Here is an 8,791-nt window from a genome sequence, read left to right as displayed (position 1 = left end):
ATGCATTTATAAGGATGAAGAACTTCACGCTATGGCAAAGGAGAATGAAATATGACGTTGCCTAGCAAGGTCTAACCGTTATCTTAGTAGGTGAAGATGATAACAGACGAGAGACGTGCTTAGCGAGTTTGCTAGGAGGTCCATCAAGGTTAAGGAAGACACTGCAGAGCAAACATGGGAAAAGCTCAAATGGATGTTTGTAGGGAAGTTCCCATCAAACAAACTCTTCATGAAAGAGGAGCTGCTAAATATTCAATTGGAGGATGCTAAAAATATCACAGAGTATCTTAACACCTTTAATAGGTGAATTGTGGCCTTGCACAAGGTGGACATTGTTTATAGCACAGAGGATGAGGCATTGATGTTGTTGACATCATTGCGTCTATCCTATGACCACTTACAAAAGATGCTGATAATTGGCAAGAGTACTCTCAATTTTGAGGAAGTGGTGCAAGACTTGGTGCATCATGGATTGGCTCAAAATTTTGGAGATAGCTCTCAAGATGGGGGTCTAGTAACATGAACCATAGACTGAGGTCATACAAGCCAGTGTCAGGGCAAGAAAGGCAATATGAGGAATTCTAAATTCAAGGACAATGAAGAGTGCTTCAAGTGTGGATCTACAGACCATTGGAAGCAGGTTGATCCGATATGGAAGGAGAAGGGGAACAAGATAAAGATTGCCAGAAGTTCAAACGCATCCTATGATAAACCTTTTACTGTTATGAATGAGGAATGTAATGGGCAAGTCATTGCAAATTCTTTAGGTAAGGGTTCTACTTCAGTTTGGATTTTAGATTCCAGATGCTCTTATCATATGTGTTCAAATATGAGTGCATTTGATACATATGAGGAAATGAAGGTTAGAAAGATTTTGTTGGCAGACGAAACAAGTTGTGGGGTTTTGGGCAGGGGAATAGTGAAGATCAAGATGCAAGACGATGTTGTTTGGAGCTTTAGTGAGGTAAGGCATGTACCGGCAAGAAAAAGAGTCTGATTTCCCTTGGAGTTCTAGATACAGAATGGTATTCGTACAAGGCCGGAGAAAGAAAGCTCTTTGTCACACAAGGTTCAGTGGTGATTATGATGAAGAAGATTCAACCTAACAACTTTTATTAGCTTTTCGGGGATACAATAGCAGGTGGAGTAGAAAATTCTATCAATGAGGCATTTTGCACAACAAAAATGGCAAGAAATCTTACTGTCAAGAAGCTAGTGCAATAGAATCAAGCTATAAGTGTGCTCAAGACTAGTTGAGAAAAGTAGGTTAGTCAAGGTTGTATGACTAACAGTTTATTATCAAAGGTGTAGAAGTGGCGGTGTTGGAGGATAAGGTCCACAAGGGTGAAGTCAAGCCATGGGATGATGTGGAGAATATTTTTAGGTCGGTGGCAACCAAAAAGACACTTCTTACTAAGGTGATCATAGAAGGGACTCCAAGATGGGTGGAGCTTAGCACAAAGGTCGAATAGGACGAGCATCAACAAAAAACTTATAAAGGGCATCTACTTGAGGTGGAGCCTTCATTACAAGTGAAAGGACCCGCCCCGAATTTTTCCAAAATCCTGGGACGAACCCTTTGAAATTTCTGACATCACCCAGATGCCGGGCCCACTTACTAAAGACCGAGACTTTCTGCCGAAATTTCGGTAGAGTCTCCCCTATAAATTGGACATTTCCCAAAATTTATACCTGCATAAAAACACAATTTATATTCCCAACTGGCAGCATGCACAATATAAATTCATGCAATTTACATAAATGGCCTTCGGCCTTCCAAAAATTCTTAACCAACTACCAAACGATTCAAATACAAATTAAGACTAACATTTAGTCTGCGGCTGCACCTAATAACCTTAGGCTGCCTACGTACCCTCTTTGAGGGATCAAGCCACAAGTAGTTCTCCCATACAACCCAATTCCACACTTAGGCGATACCTCATTTCCTTTCTCTGTATTCCACATAATCTCCCCATACGCCGGTACAACCAACGCCACGTATGGGGTCTGTCAACACGCCGGATAACCTACGCCACGTGCGACCATGCCATACTATCACATATCTCCCCATACGCCGGTACAACCAACGCCACGTATGGGGTCTGTCTCAACGCCGGATAACCTACGCCACGTGAGACCTACACGTCATATCACATAACTCCCCATACGCCGGTACAACCAACGCCACGTATGGGGCCTGTCCCAACGCCGGATAACCTACGCCACCCGGGACCTCAACATTATATCACAAATCTCCCCATATGCCGGTACAACCAACGCCACGTATGGGGTCTGTCGACACGCTGGATAACCTACGCCACGTGCGACCTCAACACAATATCACAATATCTCCCCATACGCTGGTACAACCAACGCCACGTATGGGGCCTGTCTCAACGCCGGATAACCTACGCCACGTGAGACCTGACTTTCACTTGGTGGTGCTTGTAGTGAATCCAAAATCCAGGGAGGTACCTAAGGTAGTGCGTATAGCACTCCAACTAACATTCTAGACTCTGTTGTACCCTTGTACAACCATATAATTATAAGTCTATAAATATACAAATATTCTATTATTTCATAAACCCCAACAAGAGTCTAGCACCAGATAATCCCCTTAGGAAGGTGAGATTACTCCGGAAGACTCACGGTCAACCAAGGGTCAAACTACCCTAACCCTGGTCAAATGGGCCCACGGGACCTACGACCTCCAAATTCCGATCCGGAAGTTCCTATGGGTTCTAAAAAGTATAGCACACTCGTCCCGCAAGTTTGGTTCAGATCGGACGGTCGGATCGCTCACGATCGCACGATCTAACGGTTACTATAAAATATAAATTTTAAATTATTAAATCGGAACATCCGGGGCTTCGATTCACGATCCGTGAATTCCTACACGATCCTAGAATTACCCAGATTAACATATATTAAATTTGGGACCATCCGACGGTCCCAACCTATTGAACCCGAATAACGCTCAATATGCGATCGTCCGTTCGATAGTCAAACGACGTCCGAATTGAGATCCGCGAAATCCTACGCGCTCGTGACAACCTAAGGATCTCAGCGGAACGTAGCGCCACTTTTCTACAGTGCCCACGCGCCGCCGCACGCGCCGGCAGCGCGTGGGTGCCCAAAGCGATATCGCATCGCCGGAAAACCTCAACACCACGGCTCCAAATTCCTACCCTAGGTATAACACCCTATTTGGAGCCACTTTTGTTCTTGGATAACCCCCAAAAAGTGGCCGGAAGTGGCCGATTACGGCGGCCGAAGTTCGGCCGATTTTCAATTCGAAAATCGAATTGCCTACGCTACGAATCGATCAATTCCTACCCAACCATCAGCTAGAACATGCAGACCATACCTTGATCGCCAGAAATGGCGGCCGGAGGAGGGAGATCGGAGCCGGCGAAGTTTCGGGCGAAAATCACCATTTTCCGGCGGCTGGAGCGGCGGCCGATCTCGGGGGAGGGCTGGGTCGTAACGCCGAGGCCGAGCCGGTCCTTTTGGCATCGGTCCCGACCGCAGCCACGGCCGGTGGCCGGAGATACGAGGAGAGAGAGAGAGAGAGGGCCGACGGGAGAGAGAGAGAAGTCGCGAGAGAGAGAGAGAGAGAGAGAGAGAGAGAGAGAGAGAACCAGATTTTTATAAAAAATCCCATTTTGAAATATTTACGGTTGTGCCACTGGGTTTCTTTTGACCATATCTCTCTCGTTACAACTCCGATTCGAGCCCACTACGTGTCTATGAACTCGTCTCAGCACGACCTATCCAAAAATACAAGTCACGGTCCCAAACTCTCTCCGATTAAAAATATGACTAAAATACCCTTAAATAATTAAATAATTAAATACGGGTTAAATTTGGGGAAATTTGGGGTCGGGGTGTTACAACAAGCAAGGTCCGGGCCTAAGGAATCCATCAAATTGTCCCAAAAATTTAGATGGAATGACAAGGTAGATTCAACTGCATTTCAGATTGCTTTTGGGAGCATGAAATGGGATGGGTGCTTGGATGAGAATGAAGAGGTTAGTTTATGAATCCAATAGCACAGTTGGTGGCTATTAGAGATTTATAGAACAAGGGTTGGTCTGCATTTTGCGTATGGAGGCACGTGAAGAATTCAAGGTTCCAAGAAAGTAAGGAGCTTGGAGTTTGGCATAGGGGATCTTTCTTCTACAAAAAAGGTCCGAGTGGCCCAACTTTGGCATGGGTAGAGCATCACCTCACTTGAGGTGTGTTGAGGCAAAGGGTTTCTTGCCTTGGTGGAGCTCTTGGAAATTACTAGAATGGTTTCCAAGAGGTTGAAGAAGTTCTAGAGGTCAAAAATTATTCACGGCCATTTGATGGTTCGCCAAGGTAGAGATTGTTGAAGTTTGGCTCACCATATAATTCAAGAAGGAGAAAAAGGAACCAGGGGTTGCAAGGAAGAGCAACATGAAAAGGAGAAGAAGTCAAAAGAGGAAGCTGTTGTTGCAGGCGACAGTTCGCCATTGGCCAAGCAACATGTCTCTTTTGGCCGACAGATCATGATGATTTTGCTTCTCCAAAGTGATTGGTCGTCATGTGAACAATGTCATGCGTTGTTTTGGCAATTTGGCGTGTTTTGACATGATTTCCTATTGATAAGCCTATATTTTATATATATTTTATGCCTCATTTACTTATTTATTTGTTAATTTCCTTGGGTTAAATTGGTTGTTTAATTGGTTTTGTGAGATTTGTGAAGGAATTGTGGAAATAGGAGAAAGTGTGCTAAAAAGGGCAAGAAGATGAAGATTGAAGATTAATCAAGTCAAGAAGCCAAGTCATTCCTTTTGTTGCAAGGAATGTTGTCAAATTTCCTTGTTCAAGATGGTTCAAGTCTTATCAAGTCAAATAAGGAGAAATAAAGAAGACCCTATATTAGAAGGAATCCTACTTTTATAATAATTGTAATTATACCTTAGGTAGGTAGGATTTCTAGGAGTATTATAAATAGGGAGTTTCAATCATTGATCAAATGCTCCATCCCCTATAATCTACCATCAAATTCCTACATATTCATACTCATGGCCAAAATATCCAAAGGAGAATACGAAGAGAGCTTGCACAACCTTGGCATTCTACTCGGAGAATTCGGTGCCTACCATGTCTTCATCAACCATCATGATTCTCAAAAAGTCCTTCATGAACTAATTTCTTTTAATAGGGCTACGATGTAGCCTAGCTATGAATACTCAAATTCTTTGATATTGTTAATTTTATTTATCTATACATGTTGAGTGCTTGTTACCGTTCTTAATGCTTTCAAGTAATTGGCCACTAATTTTATGATTGGAAGAATTAGGTTGAGACCGGAAGGAGATTCCTAAGAAAAAGCTTCTAGTAACAAGTACCATAAATTACATAGCCGACTCGAAAGACTAGGTTATGGTTTGTGTAATTTTATTGTTTTCCACAAATATTAATGGGTTCTTAGCTATCTAAATTCATAACTAAGAATAGAGTGGGTTGATGGTAAGGAATACAACTAATATATCTCGGAAGAGAGTATTGGTGAGGTAAGGGAAAATGATTATCAACATGTTAGGTAATTAGGATTGACAATCTAGAAGGATTTGGGTGGGAATAGCTAGGTTAAATAGGTGCCCTAGTGCTTTATCATCGTTGTTTCATCTTTTACATTAGTTCCTTAATCTCAATTTATTTTACTTGCTTAATTAGATTTTAATCATCATAATTCTCTTATTGTTTAATTCAAATATAATTAGAATTAAATCACTCTAATATTTAATAAATTAACTTGATCCTTGTTGGAACAATACTCTACTTACTACTATATTAATTTGAGTGATATTGTCCACTTGCAATCAATCAAATCACTATTTTATTGGGGTTTTAGTTTCCTATTTCTAGTTAACTTGTAACCCAAGTCCTATGAGTTAATAGGACTTTTAGGGCTAGGTTAAAAGTAAGAGAAAGAGACAGAGAGAGAGATACACAAGACAAAATTCAAGACATGTGAATTCTTGAGGGCTTACAATGGCATCAAGGGCTTTGAGCAAGGGTACGAAAGAAATTAAGACTAGGGTTGGAGAAGATAGAGAGCTAAGGGAGTTCTTATTGTAACAAAAGTTGTTCATATTCTTTTAGTGAAATTTTTCGAGGAGATCACTAAAGATGACGTAGGCACAAGGCCAAACCTCTATAAATCTTTGTGTTATTTTGTGTTTGCTTTACTCTCTTCGTGGTATGTGCAACGATAAGGTCTTAGAGTATTTTTGCACGACAAGTTATTGCTGTGCCAACTGACCCAATAAAAGTCCACTACCTATCCAAACCATGCACCGATATTGTTCCTACCTTAACCGTCTAGGTCCAATGCTTAGGTTGGGTTAGACCCAATGGACCTCTAGGTGTGGGTTTTAATGTAAAAGGCCTCAGTGCATTAGGATTGGACCACCTATATTTAAATTGTAGATTATTGTTGTATTCTCCGATGTTGGACTTACATATCATGGAGCCACTTACACCAACAATCTTCACCTTGGCGAGATCCAAGCCAAGGTAACATGCCCGTTCACAACACCCACACCTTTTAGGATTGAGCCCCTACAACTCCACCTCTTCCAACAAGGATTTTCTTGAGCCTCGCTAGGGGCCCTTACTTTAGCTATGCCTAGGATTTTCTTCAGCCTTGCTCCACTATCCTACTCCACCTTTCTTCGCATGTCCATAATTTTTACTTGAGTCACGTCCTTGAACATGTCAATGGCTCCACCTTGAATCAAGTGCATATTAGATGAACCATGCTCTAATACTAATTTTGTACCAACGTGCCCAATTGGAGTCGATTACCTGTCTAAACCATGCATTGATATTGTCCCCACCTTAACCACCTAAGTCCAATCCTTGGGTTAGGTTAGGCCCAATGGACCTCTAGGTGAGGGGTTTTAACTTAAAAGCCTTAATGCAATTAGGGGTGGTCCACCTATATTGTTGTATTCTCTAATGTGAGACTTACAAACCACACCTTGTATCAAGCCGCACCTACACCAAAATTTTCATGCGTCATTTTAAATATATATACAATGAGCTTCTATTGAGGGATCCCTCAAATAAGCTTATTTGAGAGACACCCTTGTAGGGCCCGTTCCATATTGTATTTCACTAATCCATGCCATCTATTTTATAGATATTCATTCAAAGATCATCTCTACAAAAAATCACTTGAATCCAATATCATTTGACCACTCAATTAGATTATTGAAATTTTAGTACTTTCTTGAAGCACCGTGTTCATTGATTTTGTAGGACACCATTAGTATTGAAACGGTTTCCGATTAGTCTAATTTTTTGTAAGGATGATCTATGAATGTAGGCTTAAAAAATATATTGTTTGGATTGTTGAAAAAAAAAATCGTAGGACACCCTAAAGGGTGTCCCTCAAATAATTTTATTTGAGGAATCCCTCAATAGAAGGAGACTGTGTTTATATATGCATGAGGCCCACATGGTGACATGTCATCAATTTAACAGACTTTTAGACGGAATAAGATGACAATGAATACTTGTGAGCATGTACATTAACCTTGAGGACTGCGAATGACATAGAAAACATAAAAGATGCAACCTGATAATTTTGTTAACCTCAAGGTCTTTTTGTGATAAAAAGCCTTGAGTTATAGTTAAAGAGTGCTACTAGCAACACTTGCTAATAGTACAAGAAACACATGTCTTCTGTGACAAAATTATATTTTGTCACATTTATGTAAGATAACTGAGGAAAATTTTTAAATCGTCACTTAAAGGTCTTCATGGGACGTAAAAACAATTTCGCAGTCACTAACTTTCCCTGGTAGCACAGTACAAACCTAATATAAATAAGAGTGGTGCTAAACAAACACTAAAATTAATTGAGTACACCCTATCATCTAAGTACACTCTAATATTTTAATCAAAACATAAAATTAGCTATGCACATCCTATTTAACTACCAAAAATACCCCTGGTACACCCTAATACACTCTATCACACAACCCTAATACTTTGTATAAATCTTCGACATCACACATATCTATAATTAATTTCCCAATAAGCACCCATGTTCATGTTATAATTCTAAATATCGTAATAAATATTTCTCCAAGGGATCTCTACTATGACCTACCATTTTTAAGGACATAAAATTATGGATTTTTAATTCCCAGCAAAATATCTTGCTTGTCTAAAGTAGATAAACAAATTCTATGTAAAATCACTATAAAAGAACAGCTGATAGTTCCATGGCACTCGCCGCTAGTCCGAGAAAGTTACAAATTTACTAGGACCAGTTACTTCACATTTTGATGTTTCTTGGCTTCATCGACAACGTATTTTAGGATTTGAAAATATGCAATTGAGCCTCCGTCAGTGCTCGCTGGGTTGTTCGTTGTATGAAAACTTCTCTACGTTTGATTAGGATTGAATATGGTGAGTATGGTGTACTTATTAAAATTATATTTGTTTCACAATTCAATGTATCCTTTTTTGTCATTTTATATTAGGATAAATTAGTAATTCAATAAGTAGTTTGGTAATAGAGTGCACTTAGTTAATTTTAGGGTTTATTTAGTAGCACTCTATAAACAAAGCCCATGCTCATCTGCTTTTTTCTGTACATTTTGGTGGGGTTTCCTTTTTTAATGCCACGAATAAAAATTAAGCAAATATTTCATCAACCAAACAATAATGTTTTCTTTAAGTAACTTGAAAATTTGTAAGCATCAAATACTGCCTCCAAGACCCGCGGTCATAACCTTTTTTT

Source organism: Prunus dulcis, chromosome 6 (assembly GCF_902201215.1).
Source record: "Prunus dulcis chromosome 6, ALMONDv2, whole genome shotgun sequence".
Lineage (NCBI taxonomy): Eukaryota > Viridiplantae > Streptophyta > Magnoliopsida > Rosales > Rosaceae > Prunus > Prunus dulcis.
The sequence above is the reverse complement of the archived record's forward strand: the minus strand, read 5'-3'. Positions refer to the sequence as shown.